The sequence below is a fragment of the Pteropus medius genome, unplaced genomic scaffold (assembly GCF_902729225.1).
Source record: "Pteropus medius unplaced genomic scaffold, Ma_sr-lr_union100, whole genome shotgun sequence".
NCBI lineage: Eukaryota > Metazoa > Chordata > Mammalia > Chiroptera > Pteropodidae > Pteropus > Pteropus medius.
Genome location: NW_024354502.1, coordinates 30343982 through 30358380, shown reverse-complemented (window position 1 = coordinate 30358380; position 14399 = coordinate 30343982). Strand labels below are relative to the sequence as shown.

The window sequence follows — 14399 nt, the reverse complement described above, 5'->3', positions numbered from 1 at the left end:
GTACAGGAACCAAGCATATGACTTAGGCAAATGTCTGCTGGGAAGCTATTTGGTCCATATTTCCTTTTGAAGTTATTCAGAGATGGCATATACATTCCAGGATGTCTTCTGTTTGGTGACACAGAGCTGGTGGGAGTGTCATCTCTCACCTCATATGCAGGATAGGTTTAGACTCTGTGTACACTTCCATTTGGGATGGCCAAACCCCACCCTTTGGGGAGGTTCTAGATAGCTCTGGAATATGTAGATAGATACTGAGGTTTCTTTGCAGCCTAAGATGCAAACTTCAAGAGAGCAATAGTGGAGAGGGTAAGAAAGTGACTGGCCCGACTTGTGTGGGGGCCTTAGGATTGCCATTTGGAATGAGACTTTGGAATCATATATCTGGGAGAGGCAGAAAAGAGAAGAGGGAGGGAGGTGTATTGTGGGTCATGCCTAGGAGGTCTGTTTCTCTGGCCTTTTCTTTTCCCAAGTGCTTGGAGATTTGGAAAAACAAATGGGTCATTTATGGGGGAGATGAATATCAAAATATTAAGTAGAGAGTTCTGCAGGAGAAAGCCAATTTCCATTGGCTAGGAAGGTCAGGAAAAGCTTCCCAAGCAGAATTGGCTTTGAACTAGGTCTGTGGAAAGCAAACCTTAGAGAAGCAGAGAAGCAGAGGGCTGGCCTGAGGTGCAGGCTGGGAGATGGGAGGCATACGGCACGTTTCAGGGAGCACGGAGAAGGTCCAGCTGAGCTGAGGGTATCCTCAAGTAGGTGATACATGGGAGATGGGCTTGGAGAGATAGACTGAGGTGAGGTGGCAGCGTGCTTTGACTGTCCATTTTACACTAAAAGCGGGGGCAAGGTCAGATTCAGGTTTAGTGTTTTTTGACACATATACACAGTTTGGGAGTCACACTCTAAGAATAAGAATACAAAATTATGAAAACAGAATTCCCAGGGCTCCTTGCAGGGGCCTATGCAAATGACAGGCCATGAAGCTCAGGTTGCACTCGTTTTACTAGCAATGGGAAACTGTTGAACGTTTTCGAGCAATGGGTGTTCTCTGGGCTGTCATGCTTGGCAGAAACTGTTTGGTTCAGGGCTGGATTCAGACAATTTTTTGGAGTGCCCATGTCGGTACCAGATGAGCTGGCAAGCTTGAGGTGGGCTGTATTAATTTCGTAGAGCTGCCAGGATAAATCACCACAAATTGAGTGGCTTACGACAACAGAACATTGTTCTCTTAGAGTTCAGGAGGCTAGAATTCTGAAATTAAGGTGTCTCAAGGTTGATTCCTGCTGGATGTCCTGAGGGAGAAATCAACCCATACCTCTCCTGGCTTCTGGTGGTTGTTGGCAATCCTTGGTGTTCCTTGGCTTATAGACATATCACTCCAATCTCTGCCTCCATCTTCACTTTGCCTTCTCTGTGTCTTCTCTTCTTCTTATAAGGACATTAATCTTTGGATTTAGGGCTCACTCTAAATTCAGGATGATCTCATTTTAAGATCTGCAAAGACCTTATTTCCAAATAAAGCCATCTACCAGCAGGTTGGAACTTGGACATATCTTTTTGGGGGTACACTATACAATCCACTACACACACTAACAAAAAATATTGCGCAATTTGGTGTTTGTTTCTCTAGCATGGACCTAAGCTCTCTTGCTGTTATGCAATCAAACTCAACCTGAGTCTTGACTGTGAGACCTTGGGTGAGTTACTTAACTCCCAGGCTCAGTTTATTTAGCAGAAAAAGAGGTGATTGACCTAGATTCCCACATTTTACTCTACATTAGAACTTAAAAATCTCATTGCTCAGGCCATATCTCATAACAATTAAACCAGAATCTTGGAGTGGAGCTTAGGCATTAACGTTTTTTAAAAAAAACTCTTTGAGTGCTTCCAATGCACAGTGTGTTTGAGACCAATTCCTCTCAGCTTTAAATGTACATGTGGATCACCAGGGGGATTTTGTAAAAATGCAGATTCCGACTCAGCAGGTTCAGGGTGGGGCCTGAGACTGCATTTCTAACGTGATCCCACATGATATTTATGCTGTTGGTCTCAAGACCACACTGAATATTAGGGCTTGCACGACCCCACAACAGCCTCCAAGCTCTTACATGATCCTACTCACTCTCCTGCTGTGGTATGTTTCCAGTCTGCTGTGGAGTGAGGTAGAAACATCTGTAACAGGAAATAGTTTTTGCTGAGAGATGGTTCAGTTTGGAGATGGTTTATATAGTGGGAAAATCCATATGCTACAAATAAACGGACTCTGAATCTAATGACATTAATTAGAGCTAGTTTAAATGAAAGTGAGCAGCCAGTTGTGTGTGTGCTCAGCTCTGGACCCTGGAATGTTTAGTATAACAGGTGTTAATATGGCTTCCTTAAGACCTCTGAAAGGGACAACACCTTTTCAGTGAACCGAAATACCAGAAAAACAGCAGGAAGGATGTAAACAGTCTCCAACTTCACATTTTAATCTGTTGAGTGTTGGTGCTGTAAAAGCAAACCTCTCCTCAGCCTGGACTTAGGGCCTGGGCTGCATCATATTTGTCTCTAAGCATTTACAGATGTCACAGAGGGCAGGTGGGGAAGAAAGGAGAGGTGCATTCAAGGTTTAAGCTTTCTGCTCTGTACTGTGTCCACTTGACCAGACCTGAGAGACGCTCACCTGCTCTGAGATTGGTCCTGGATTCTCAACAGTGATTATTACCTATGGCAACATCTTAGAATCAACTGGGGAAATCCAGCTGGTACTCATGCCTAGGCACTCACCAGGCCAATTAAAAACAGTTTTTCTGGGATGCGGCTTGGGCAAGGATATGTTTTAAATGTTTTCAGATTCTTTCAATGTGTACTTCATGCATTCTCTGGATATTCAGGTTGTAACAGACTGTACAATTAATTCTACACATATTTATGGAGTCCTAACTATGTGTAAGCCACTGTGCCTCAGCACAGGGTCTATGACAAAGAGCAGGATGGCTTCTACTCTAGCCGGGAGGGTAGATGGAAAACAGCAAACTCTGGAATTTATAAATTTTAGTTGTGATCAAGAGCTATAAAAGTGAGGTACAGGATGCTACGAGAGCATACTATGGGAATCAACCCAGATTGAGAAGGCGTCCTTGAAGAAGTGACATTCGAACACAGTTCTGGAAAATAAGTCGGAATTATCTAGGAAAAGAAATGTAGAGGTTGGGGAGAGACATTCAGGTCAAGGAGAAGCGCCTGCCAAAGCCTGGAAAAAGGAAGAGCATGGTCGATTAGAGGAACTGAGAGAAAGCCTGGGAGCGTGCAGTGCAGGAGGAAGGAGAAAGCAGAGCCACTTGAGCTTGGAGGGTCCAGGGGCCTTGGAGGCCATGTTGGGGATTTGGTGCTCACTAATTTATAAATGCATAAATGGCTTTCAAAGTTTTTCACTCTTCCCCAAGAAAACTCCTGCAGAGAAGAGCACATGTGCCTTCCAATTTTTTTTTTAACTTCTTTTTCTTTCTTCACCATCTCTCACCACCTTTAATTTCTGCTGCACCTGAAGTTTACAAAGAGCCCTCACCAACATATTATTTGTTTATTTTTTTACAAGGTATGAGATGAAGTCTTTGTTTATAGAAGAGGTAGCTTAGATTTAGACAGGGTATGCTACTTATCCAAGGTGAAAAGGGTGAGTAGGCATCCTTTCTCTGTCCCTCCCTCTGTCCCTTTGTGTCCCTTCCTTTCTCTCTTCCTTTTTCTTCCTTTGTTTTTTTACATGATGGAATCTGAGTTTATGTACTATTTCATAACCTGCCTTATTCATGGAACACAATCTTTCAGTATTCACATTCTTAAATATTGTGCTGAGTATTCTGTTATTTGGATATATCATAATCCAATTATAATCCTATATTACTAGTATTTTTTTTCTCTGATTTTTCTAAATGTTCATTGTTCTCTGAAGTGAAGGTCCTTATACATAAATCTTTAAGGACATTTTCGATCATTTCTTTAAGAAAAAAATTTATAGATGGAATTACTGGGTCAAACAGTATGTACAATTAAAACATTTTTTATACATATTGCTAAGTTGCCTTCCAGGCTGATTGAACATATTTAAATTCTCATCAGCAGTGTATGAGATTGCCCAGGGGAAAACGTTTCACTTAAGCAAGGCCGATCGATCTGTAGCACTTCGGTTGCTGGGAATATTTCAATCAGAGCAAAACAAGCGACTTAAAGTCGTTCACAGTGGAGCTCTTTGTAACCTGGACCTTGTTAATGTGCACTTCCTCCCATGTCTCCCTGGGGTCTTGAGGGTCCAGCGTAGGTTTGGTCATGATTTTCTGGGCCTACTCTCCCCTTTTATCTTCCCTTCCTCAGTCCTTATCTTTCCGGATGGCCTTTGGTCTCACTTTATATATTTGAAAGACACATGAACATAGGTTCTCCCATTGTCCCTTAAAAATTGGATTTGTTACTGTAAATATTTTTCTAGTTTCAAGAATTCTAGTTGTATAGCCACAAAAATCAGAATTTTTACTGTTGAATGGGATCTTGGAGGTCATCAGGCCCATCACTCCATCCCCGGCAACCAGCTGGTGATGGTCAGTCACATCGTTGGGTGTCCATTACCCAATAAGGTGGCTGCTGCCATTATTGGTCCTTCAAATGGTTACAGTGAGAGCAAGTCTGCTGTTGTTTGAGATTTAAAAATTGTGAAATATTCCAAACATACAAAAATGCAGAAAATAATGTGACGCCCCTGTTCCTACCACATATATTTACCAAATGTTAGTATTCTGTTATATTTGTTCTAGAAACCTCCTTTAAAAAGGAATAAAGAGTTCTAGATTCAGTTAATACAACTGCTGTTCTTCAAGATTGTGTTGACTGTTCTAAACCCTCTCATTTCCATATAAATTATAGAATAAAATTGTCCTCTGATTTTTAAAGCTAATCCCCATTTTTGGACATTTTCCTCAATATTGCACTATTGTGAATCATGCTTTGATAAACATTTTGTACACAAATATTTATATACATTCTTAACTACTTAGTATACATTTTTAGGAATCGCCTTATTGAGTCAATAATTAAGCAGATTTAAAGACTTTTCATGCAAATTGTCAACATGCCCAACTGAAATGTAGGAGAGTACCCTTTTTTTGCATTCTTGACAACACTGGATATTATCTTTAAATTTTTTTTAACAATAGGATAGATATAAATACTAATTTATTGTAGTTCTAATTTGCATATTATTGACTACTGAGTACACTGAAAATTTAATCATGTTTATTGACCCTCGAAGGTGTTTTGTAAATTGCCAACGGATATCCTTTGCTCATTTTTGTACTGGAATATTAATTTTTCACTTTAATTTCTAAGTGCTCTTTATTGTTATACACATTGCAAATATTATTTGAATTTGCTTGTTTACAATTTTATTTCTTCTTGCTATTGTAAAAACAGAATTGTAAACATTTTATTTAGTCAAATCTATTGGTCTTCCCTTTGTGCTTTTTGCTTTTGGTGGTAAGCATAGAAAAACTTCCTTTATCATAAGATCATGTAAATCAATTTTATAGTATTAACATATTATTTTATAATAAATTATGTAAATCTATTTTCTTCCAGTCATTTTTTTCTTCCAGTCATTATTACATTTAACTTTTTAATATACTTGGAATTTCAGATAAGTTATAAGGCAGAGCTCTAATCTTTTTTCCCCTTCATGCTTTATTCAGCCATCTCGATATTATTGGTCATTTATTTTCCCAGATGCTGCTGTTATCTTATACTAAATACTTATGTGTACATTTGGATTTGTTTTGAGATTCTCTAGTCTGTAATGCTGACCTGTCCATTTATAGTATATCACATTAATGAGCTAATTATTATAACTTTTTAATTATTTTAATTTCATTATGTATTTTAATAACTGATGATATAGCAGTAATATTTTAATTTTCATAATTCTTACTGCATATTTTAAGGAGTTTTTATTGTAAAAGCCAATACATAAATACTTCATAACAAAAAAATAAAAACAATACATGCTCATGGCCAACAGTTTCAATAAAAGAGATGAGAAATCAAAGCGCTCGCTCCCTCTCTTCTCAGCTCTCCAGTTCCACTCCCAACAGGCACTGTTAATAGTTTCTTCTGCGTTTTTGGAAAGCACGTATTAAAAATTACATCGGTGTATGCATATTTACGTAAGTGGGCTTACGTTATGCAGACTTCTTTATGATTCATTTTTTGTATTTAAAAATTTATTAAACATCTTTTCATATCACTATATAAAGTTCTAACCCATTAATTTTAACTGTTTTGTGATAGTTCATTGAGTGGATATGATATAATTAGTTTGGCCAGTCCTTGATTGAAAGAAATATAGATTACTTTTAGTTTTTTGTTAGCACAAATAATTGTTCATTTTCTTCCTGCTGAACTTTAGATCATTTTTTCCTATTTTAAAAATCGGGGTTGAATTAAGTTTATGAAATAATTTATAGAAGGATTGCCATCTCTATTATTTTTTAATCTGTTCATTCAAGAACAAACCACATCCTTCCATTTATTTGAATATCTTTTGTGTACCTCAGTAAAATTTTATAGGTCTGTTCAAGTAGAGCCTTGACAATTTTGTTCAATTTATTACTTGATATTTTATTTTATCTTTTTTTTTAGATTTTAGAATGATGTTATTTCCTATTATATTTTCTAACTAGTTATCTCTGGCAAAGAGGTAAACCACTGCTTTTTTTCCATATGTTTATTTTATAAGTCACATTACTCAATCTTGTTTGTAATTATCAGAATTTTAGCTATTTCTCTTGTGCTTTATATAATAATATTATTGACAAAGATTATTTTTCTCTTTTTCATACCTATGTTGATTTTATTTTTATATAGAAAAGTGAAAGTTAAAATATAACAACTGCTCATGTACCTTCTACATAGAAATAACAATAATGGTGTTATTACTCATTTCTTTTCCTTGTTACAAAGGTCAAAAATTTTAGAACAATATGAATTAGTGGTGAAATGGGCATTTTTGTTTTTATTCTAATTTTTTTTCCTGGCTGTGAACATGCAAAAATACTGGATTGCTCCTTAAAGCTGCATTTTCCTTAAACATAATAGTTTTTAGTTTGGAGTGTTTTAGATTTACAGAAAATCTGCAAAGATAGTTCTTCAGAGAGAGTTCCTGTATACCCTACACCCAGCTTCCTCTATTGTTAACATCTTACATAACCATGACAACTAAGAAGCCGACATCAGTACATTACTTTTTTTTTTTCCTTTTGGTTCATTACTATTAACTAAACTTAAGACTTTATTTGAATGTCACTATTTTTTTCCCATAAATATCCCTTTTCTATTTCTGCATCTAGTCCAGGATACCACATTGCATTTAGTTGGCATGTCTCGTTGGTCTCAATCTGATCTGTGATAATTTCTTAGTCTTTCCTTGTTTTTAAAGGGATATTAGTCAAGTATTGTGTAGAATGCACCTCAATTTGAATTTGTCTGATATTTCCTCATGATTAGACTGTGGTATCAGTTTTGGAGAAGAAGCCTGCAGAGGTGACGTTTTCTTGTCATATACATCATATCAGGGGGTACATGCTATCAACATGACTTATCACTAGCGATGTGAAACCTGGTCACCTGGCCTAGGTAGTGAGTACTTGCCAGCTTTCTACCTTGTAAATTTACTTTTATTCCCATTCAGACATTTTTTTTCTTGGGAAGCAAGTCACTAAGTCCAGCCCATGTTTCTAGTGTTTCGCTATTATGACATCAGTGCTTGGCTCAATATAGATTTTCTTTATCATGTTAGAGAAATATCTAAAATAATGGCATTTTTACATGAGTCATCAGCTACCTAAATTATAATTTAGGAAAGAAAATGAAAATATTGAGTGTAGGGGAAAGAGAAGGGCTTTGAAGAAATGAAAACAATATTCAATAGAAAGAAGTCCTGCACCTGCCTTAATTCAGAGGTAGCTCATCTGAATTAGTAGAAAGTCTGATACATATATATATGTATGTATATGTATATATACTACTTTATATATATATATATACTACTATGTATACTACTACATATATATAAGTAGTATATATGTATATACATGTATATATGTATATATACACTACTTTATACATACATATATGTATATATGTATAAAGCAGTTTAACTTTAATTCAAACCAGAAAAACAAATGGTTGTCTCCTATAGGTATTGTCCATTCTCAGCCTCTGCTCTCTCATGGCCTATGGAATGATGTCTTGTGAGTCAGTCTGTCTTGAGCGTCCCCATCAGTTAGTAAGCTGGCCTCAAGTTTTTCATATTTTTGTCTCACTTTCAAATTCTACAATTTTTATAGTCCTTTTGGAGGTATTATTAAATTCTTCACTCATACTGCCTCATTTTTTTGGGGCCACCCTTCGTACCGTGTTTCCTGCCTCAATTGTGCCCTTGGAATTCCTAATGAGATAAAGTTCTTGCAAGGTCCAGTCAACAGGTAGTACTTCAGACTCCTATTCAATTCTAAGCTGGCTCCGTGCCATGGTTCATGACCTTCCCAGCTCAGCATCCCAAGAATTACTGTTACAAAAATACATTTTACATGTTGATCCAATTTGCTTACAATAGCTTGAAGGTTGGCCAGACACCACCATATCATAGTACATCAAACCACACAATACACACATATGTGCACACTCTGTCAAGGTGACCAGTTTAGGATTAGGTTCTCTTCTGTCATATTAAACCTGTATTATTTCCCTTAAGCAAAGCTAGACTCGAGTTCTTTAACAAGTCTCTTTCCTTCTCTGGACTTCAGGTTTCTTATCTTCGAAACAAGGAACTGAATCTCTGGGGTTTTTCTACTCTCCATGGTTATGATTTAAGATTAGAAAGTCTGGTCTCTCTAATTAAACAGTGTGAGCACCTTGAGGTTAGAGATCCTAAATTATTTTTTAAGGCTTTTTCTTTCTATAATACTTACAGAGGGGGTCTATTGCAGTTGACTATGGAAAGAAGAGGAGAATATTTTCAAGCTACCTCCTACTTTCCAGAAAAAAAAAAAAATTCCTCTCAGTTGAAAACCACTAATCTAGCTTTTCTCTGGGCCCAAAGGAATTGGTCAGTAAGGTAGCTGTTGATTAACTGATTGCCAGAATTTTTATCCTGTGTACTCATATTATTTTGCACTCTGTGTGCCTCCGAAATTTTCTTTGATAACTTTTTGGTTGTGAGCTTTGGCTTTTCTTTCTAGTTTGCATCAGAAAAAAAAATGGAGATAATCCCCCCACCCCACCCCCACACACAAATATCCCCATTCTTTATTCTCCTCTTTTTGTCTTGGGACAGCCCGAAATGCTGGCAGATACTTCCATTTGGCAGCTGAGAATCTGGGACCCACTTAGGGCCCATTAGTGCACTGGTAGAAGAGAGTGGTCTAGCAAACTGGCCACAAACCGCATCTGTTTAATTGCATAGATTCAGAAGGATCATGCCCCCTCTGCTAATTGCTGTGGAAGGGGTCAGCAGGGCAGAGGCTTCTTTCTCCTTGGGCTCCCTCCCCCACCAAATTCCCTCTTGGTGAGGGCAAGTCGGCTAGTCCCGTGACACCCCATCTGTCTGACTCATCCTCCCCTCCCTGCTCCCATGCCACTGCCTCATTTTGAGAGCATGGACTCAATCAATCTCTCCCGACACAAGGGCCAGGCGGAGAGATGTTAATCAGACAATGGGACTAATGGCTTAGCTCTCCAAGCACCTGGACTGCCTCCAGGGCTCTGGATGCATTCCATGGTGGAGCTGTCCATCTCCTTCAGGGGTGCTTTTGCTAACCCAAACATCTGAGCAAGGCGACTCCTCTTACCTTACTCCCAAAGACATAAACTAGCTTGAGCACTGTTTCCACAGTGCCACCTGATAAGAGCTTCTTGGGAACTAATCACCAATGGAAACCTGGGCAGCAGTAGAGAGGGATTGAAGGAATCTTAAATTCATGGAATTCTACTCTGTGTTGTCTGACACCCAGGTGAATCTGTCAAAACACTTATAGAAAACCTAGTTTAGCCTCAGAGCTGTCCTTCCAACTCCAGATGTCCAAGGTTTGCAAGGAGCTCATTAACTACAGTGAAGGTACTGTACTTTGGGGATAGAGGGAGGATGCTGGGAGGAATAGTAGGAGGGAGTGGAACTTGTGGAGGGAGTGGAACTTGTGGTTTCTTTCCTATGTCTCTCAACTGCAAGACCTTTTTGGAGTGCATCTTTTGCTTGGGAGCCCTTAGTCGAGAGGGTGGTTTAGGATTCTAAGCTTCACCTTTCACTAGCTGTGTAACCATGCAGCACTTTGTCAGTACTTCATTTATGTCCTTTACCATGTTCTGGCTTATATCTGAGTTATTATATAATTACATAACTGGGACTGTGGTCTTAGTTGCCAGATGTCCTGCTGGTCACTCTGATGGTTACTCTTTGTTCCAAACAAGGTACCTTTGGGAAAGTTGCTCGTGGAAGATCTGTGGATCCAGAAATATGTTCTGTATTCCTGGCTAAATTCTAAGCTTCTTTACTGAAGGAATTCAAGGCAGGACTTTCATATTGATGAAGGGAACTAGGCTCCAAAGCAGGAAACCCTGACCAAAGCTTCGTTGTATGCTCTGGATGTACACTGGGAGTTAGGAAAACCCCAATCCAGGGAAGTACAGGTACCCAGCGCTGACACCAGGACCACACACCAGGTACCAAGGCTAACTATCCTGGACCTTGCCAGCTGGGGCCCAATGAGGTCTTGGTCAGAATGAAAGTGGTGACTGGGAAAGGCCTATAAACCTGTACTAAGAAAAGATGGAAAAGGCTGGTGCTTATATCTAGGACTTTACACATATTCTGACTCCAAATAAAATTACTGAGGAGTTGGATCCTTGGAACACAAAAAGCAAGGTTAAGCACAGGCTTCTCCCCTCCAGCAGCAGCATTAGATACAACCAGATTCCAGGACACTGAGAAAATGTAGACAGTCTCTTTGGGTTTCTTACAGTAATATCCTCTTTCGTTTGTGCAGAATTTAATAATTCATCGGGTACTTTCACAGTCCTTGTCACTGAGTCCTCACAAAGTCATGAACCCTAACTTTTCTGTGGGAGCAAAGCAGAGGCAACCTGAAGAGGTAGAACTAGCCCAAGTGGATGCGGGTTTGAATCTTCCTTCTAGATTTAATAGCTGTAACCTTGGTGAGTAATTAACTCTTACAAGTCTCAATGTCCTTACCTATACCACAGGGATTACCACCCCATCCCCCGTAGGGGTTAAATGACATCTGATACACCAAATGCCCTCCCTTTCTCTTCTGCCTACTTCATTCTTGCCATCTGTTCTTTCAGTCGATACCTGATACCTGAAATGAGGGCAACCCATTGGCAAGGATTTCTACTGATCTCCCTTATCGACAAGGCTGGAGTCTGGTCTTAGACCTCTGGACAAGGCAGTAGCACAGGCTGTGATGGGGGCCCCCAAGTGAGCTCAGGTGGCAACATCAGTCTCTGCTGCTGTGTGTCCTGCTGAGGCACAACGAGGAGAGACCCGTAGTCTCCTGTGCTATAGGGACGTGAGGGTGCGCTATGGAGAGAAGCCAGGATCACCGTTAGCTGTGAATAGGGAGGTGGCAGTCCTTTCATGTGTCTCAGAGACCAGGATCTACGTTGCCTGGGTGGGGCAGTGGAGGTGACTTGAGACTTGACCTGCATGGGGTGGTGGTGGAAAAATACAGGGTTAGGTTCTCATGAGCTTTTGGTAACAACATTTTTGTCAACCAGTCCATATCACCTTGTTTTATGTGTGTTTTCGTTTAAGGGCAGCCTACTTAATGTATATTATTGGTTCGTTAACACTGAACTCATGACCAACAGGGCTGTAGCTCATACCTGAATGAAGCTTTTCGAATTCAAGTGATTTGCTCCATGAGTGCCATCATGGCCTTCTTGTGCTTAGGATACCAGACAGCACTTTGCTTGGGGGCCCACAGTGAAATCACCAACAGAAATCCCCAAAAAGGTGGCACTAAAAGATATTTGAAATAAATACAAAAGAAGGTAGAGTGTTGCTTTGTTCGGGCTCATCTGGAAATGTGCATACAGGATGACTCAACATTTTCACCCCCGTACACATGTTCATGAATGACCATGGAGGCACTGCACTTGATTTTACATATATAGTTTAGAGAGTTGGCAAATTCACAAATATGGGATCTGTGAATAATGAAAATGAACTACTTTTCTTCACACTCCACCTTACCTAGTTCCTACACCTCTGAACGCTTTGTGCAGAGCCAGAGTCTTAAGAAAAATAATCACAGAATAGAAAAGATTCTTTCTCTTTGGAACTTGACTGGTGACTTAGCACTTATTTGCCTACACTTCATTTTAAATTTTTAATTGATTAATAATTTAAATCATTCTCTCTCCTCAGGTCTAGGTACAAGGCATACAAAGACCTTTGAGATGTGATCCTCTGTCACCTTTCTTGCCTCCAGGCCCTTCACAATCAAGCTCCAGCCATACAGAACTCTGCGTAGTACCCTCTCAGGCACATGTGTGTTTGTGCATTCTGATCTCTCTGCTCAAGCCCTTTCCTGCCTGGCTAGCTTTATTACCTCTCTATGAAGTCTGACAGTGAGGCCTTTTTCTTTCTGTTCTCATTGACATCTTAAGTGTGTAAACATATTTATCCCATTTATCTATCTCTCTACTAGTGTGTTTTCCACATACAAATGTGAGCCCTTTGAGGGAAAGGACCCTCTCTCATTTTTGTTTACCAGTGCTTGGCAAGCAGCTTCGTGAAAGGATGGATGGATGGATGGATGGATGGATGGATGGATGGATGAACGAGGGAGGCTGTATTCTCAGATGTTGAGATGACAGATTGCTCATGGTGGTTGAAAACACAGGTATACGCTGATTAGTAAGCTTCAGAAAAGGAAATCAAGGAAGCTTATTTTTTTCTATATTGATGTAACTATGTCCATGGGGTTAGTAAATCTCCATTCTTGGTCATAAAGGTTGAAAAAAATTAAGAAGCAATTTATTGGAACTCATTATGTTCAGCCAAGTATGGTGTAAATTATAGACCTTGACTTCAAATTTCATATTTGTATAATGTGACAGACAGCACAGAGTAATTAAGCAGGAGTAGGAAGAGCACTAGACAGAGAGTCTTCACCTGTGCCTAAGTAGTAATAGCTGCATATCATTACAAGTCCTTTCACCTCTCAGAACCTCAGTTTCTGGAAGCACCTGAAAAATGAAAAGATTAAGACATCATACTAGAGTGCAAGAGTTCTGTTATCAACTTCTGCTGTTGTCAAAATTTATTTTGGCAGTATAATGGATTCTGTTATTTCTGTCTGCCCAGCATTTCTCCCTGTTTCCTTTCTCTCTAGAAGCAGGCATGGCCATGAGAATCAGACCTGGTAAATAAGTATATTCCCTCTATCTGGCCAAAGAGATTGAATCAGGATTGAATCATGATGAAAGTCCAACCTATAAGATTCATATTAGGAAGCTACTATTAGTCTTCCTCCAATATCCATTTTCTCCATCTTTTTCAGTAGTAGAACTCCTAATTTTTAGCTGGGTTTATAACTACAAGGAATAAATGTTAACATATACAGCCTTCCTGAGAGCGGGTTGTGGACATACGATTAAATTTGGCCTTTGGATGTAAGAGGAAGTATCATATATTACTTCTCCAAAATAGTCTTAAAGAAATAGGAGCAAGCCCTTTTTCTTCCCTTCTTCTCTTATGCTGATTGGAATATAGGTAAAATGGCTGGAGCTCAAGCAGCCACGTTGGACTATGAATTGGAAGTCACCTATGACAGCAAGAGAAAAGAAGCCCAGATTCCTGAAGACTGTGGAGCAGCCATTCATCCCGGATTGATTACCTCTGGACTTTCCTTATATAAGAGAGAATAAACTTCTTGTTTAAACAGTTGTCATTTTGAATTTTCTTTACTTGGCAGACTAACCTGGTCCTAACTGATAGAGAGCTATTAGGGAAGGGAACCACTGGACTTGTGAGATGTGAGAGTGGAAGTCGAACCTTGCCACTGCATGGGAAGGGTTACCTGAATGAAGCTCACATAGAAGGAAGCAGGGTAAGAAACCGAGAATGCCTCAGTCCTGCTGACATTGTTTAAGTCACTGTATCTGGCTGTTCTTGAAGCCCATAGTCTTTAACCTAAATTTTACCTAAATCTATTTTTGTGTAAATCAGAGTCTCTGACTTTTGTAGTTAAAAAGAGTCCTATCTGATACAATCAGTAAAACCACTTCTTCAAACAATATCTTAACTCAGAACCCCAATCAGATTCAGTAGGTGCAAGTGCAGCTCTTCCGCT

The 14399-nt window shown here is 39.2% G+C and overlaps 1 long non-coding RNA gene across 1 annotated transcript; it reads left to right on the top strand.

Annotated features, from left to right (window-relative positions):
* Positions 1 to 8196: 8196 nt before the first annotated feature.
* Positions 8197 to 13993, top strand: LOC120595404 (uncharacterized). The gene is made up of 4 exons (XR_005650817.1): positions 8197 to 10141; positions 11067 to 11235; positions 12470 to 12592; positions 13820 to 13993. It is a non-coding gene; the product is annotated as an uncharacterized LOC120595404 (long non-coding RNA).
* Positions 13994 to 14399: the final 406 nt, after the last annotated feature.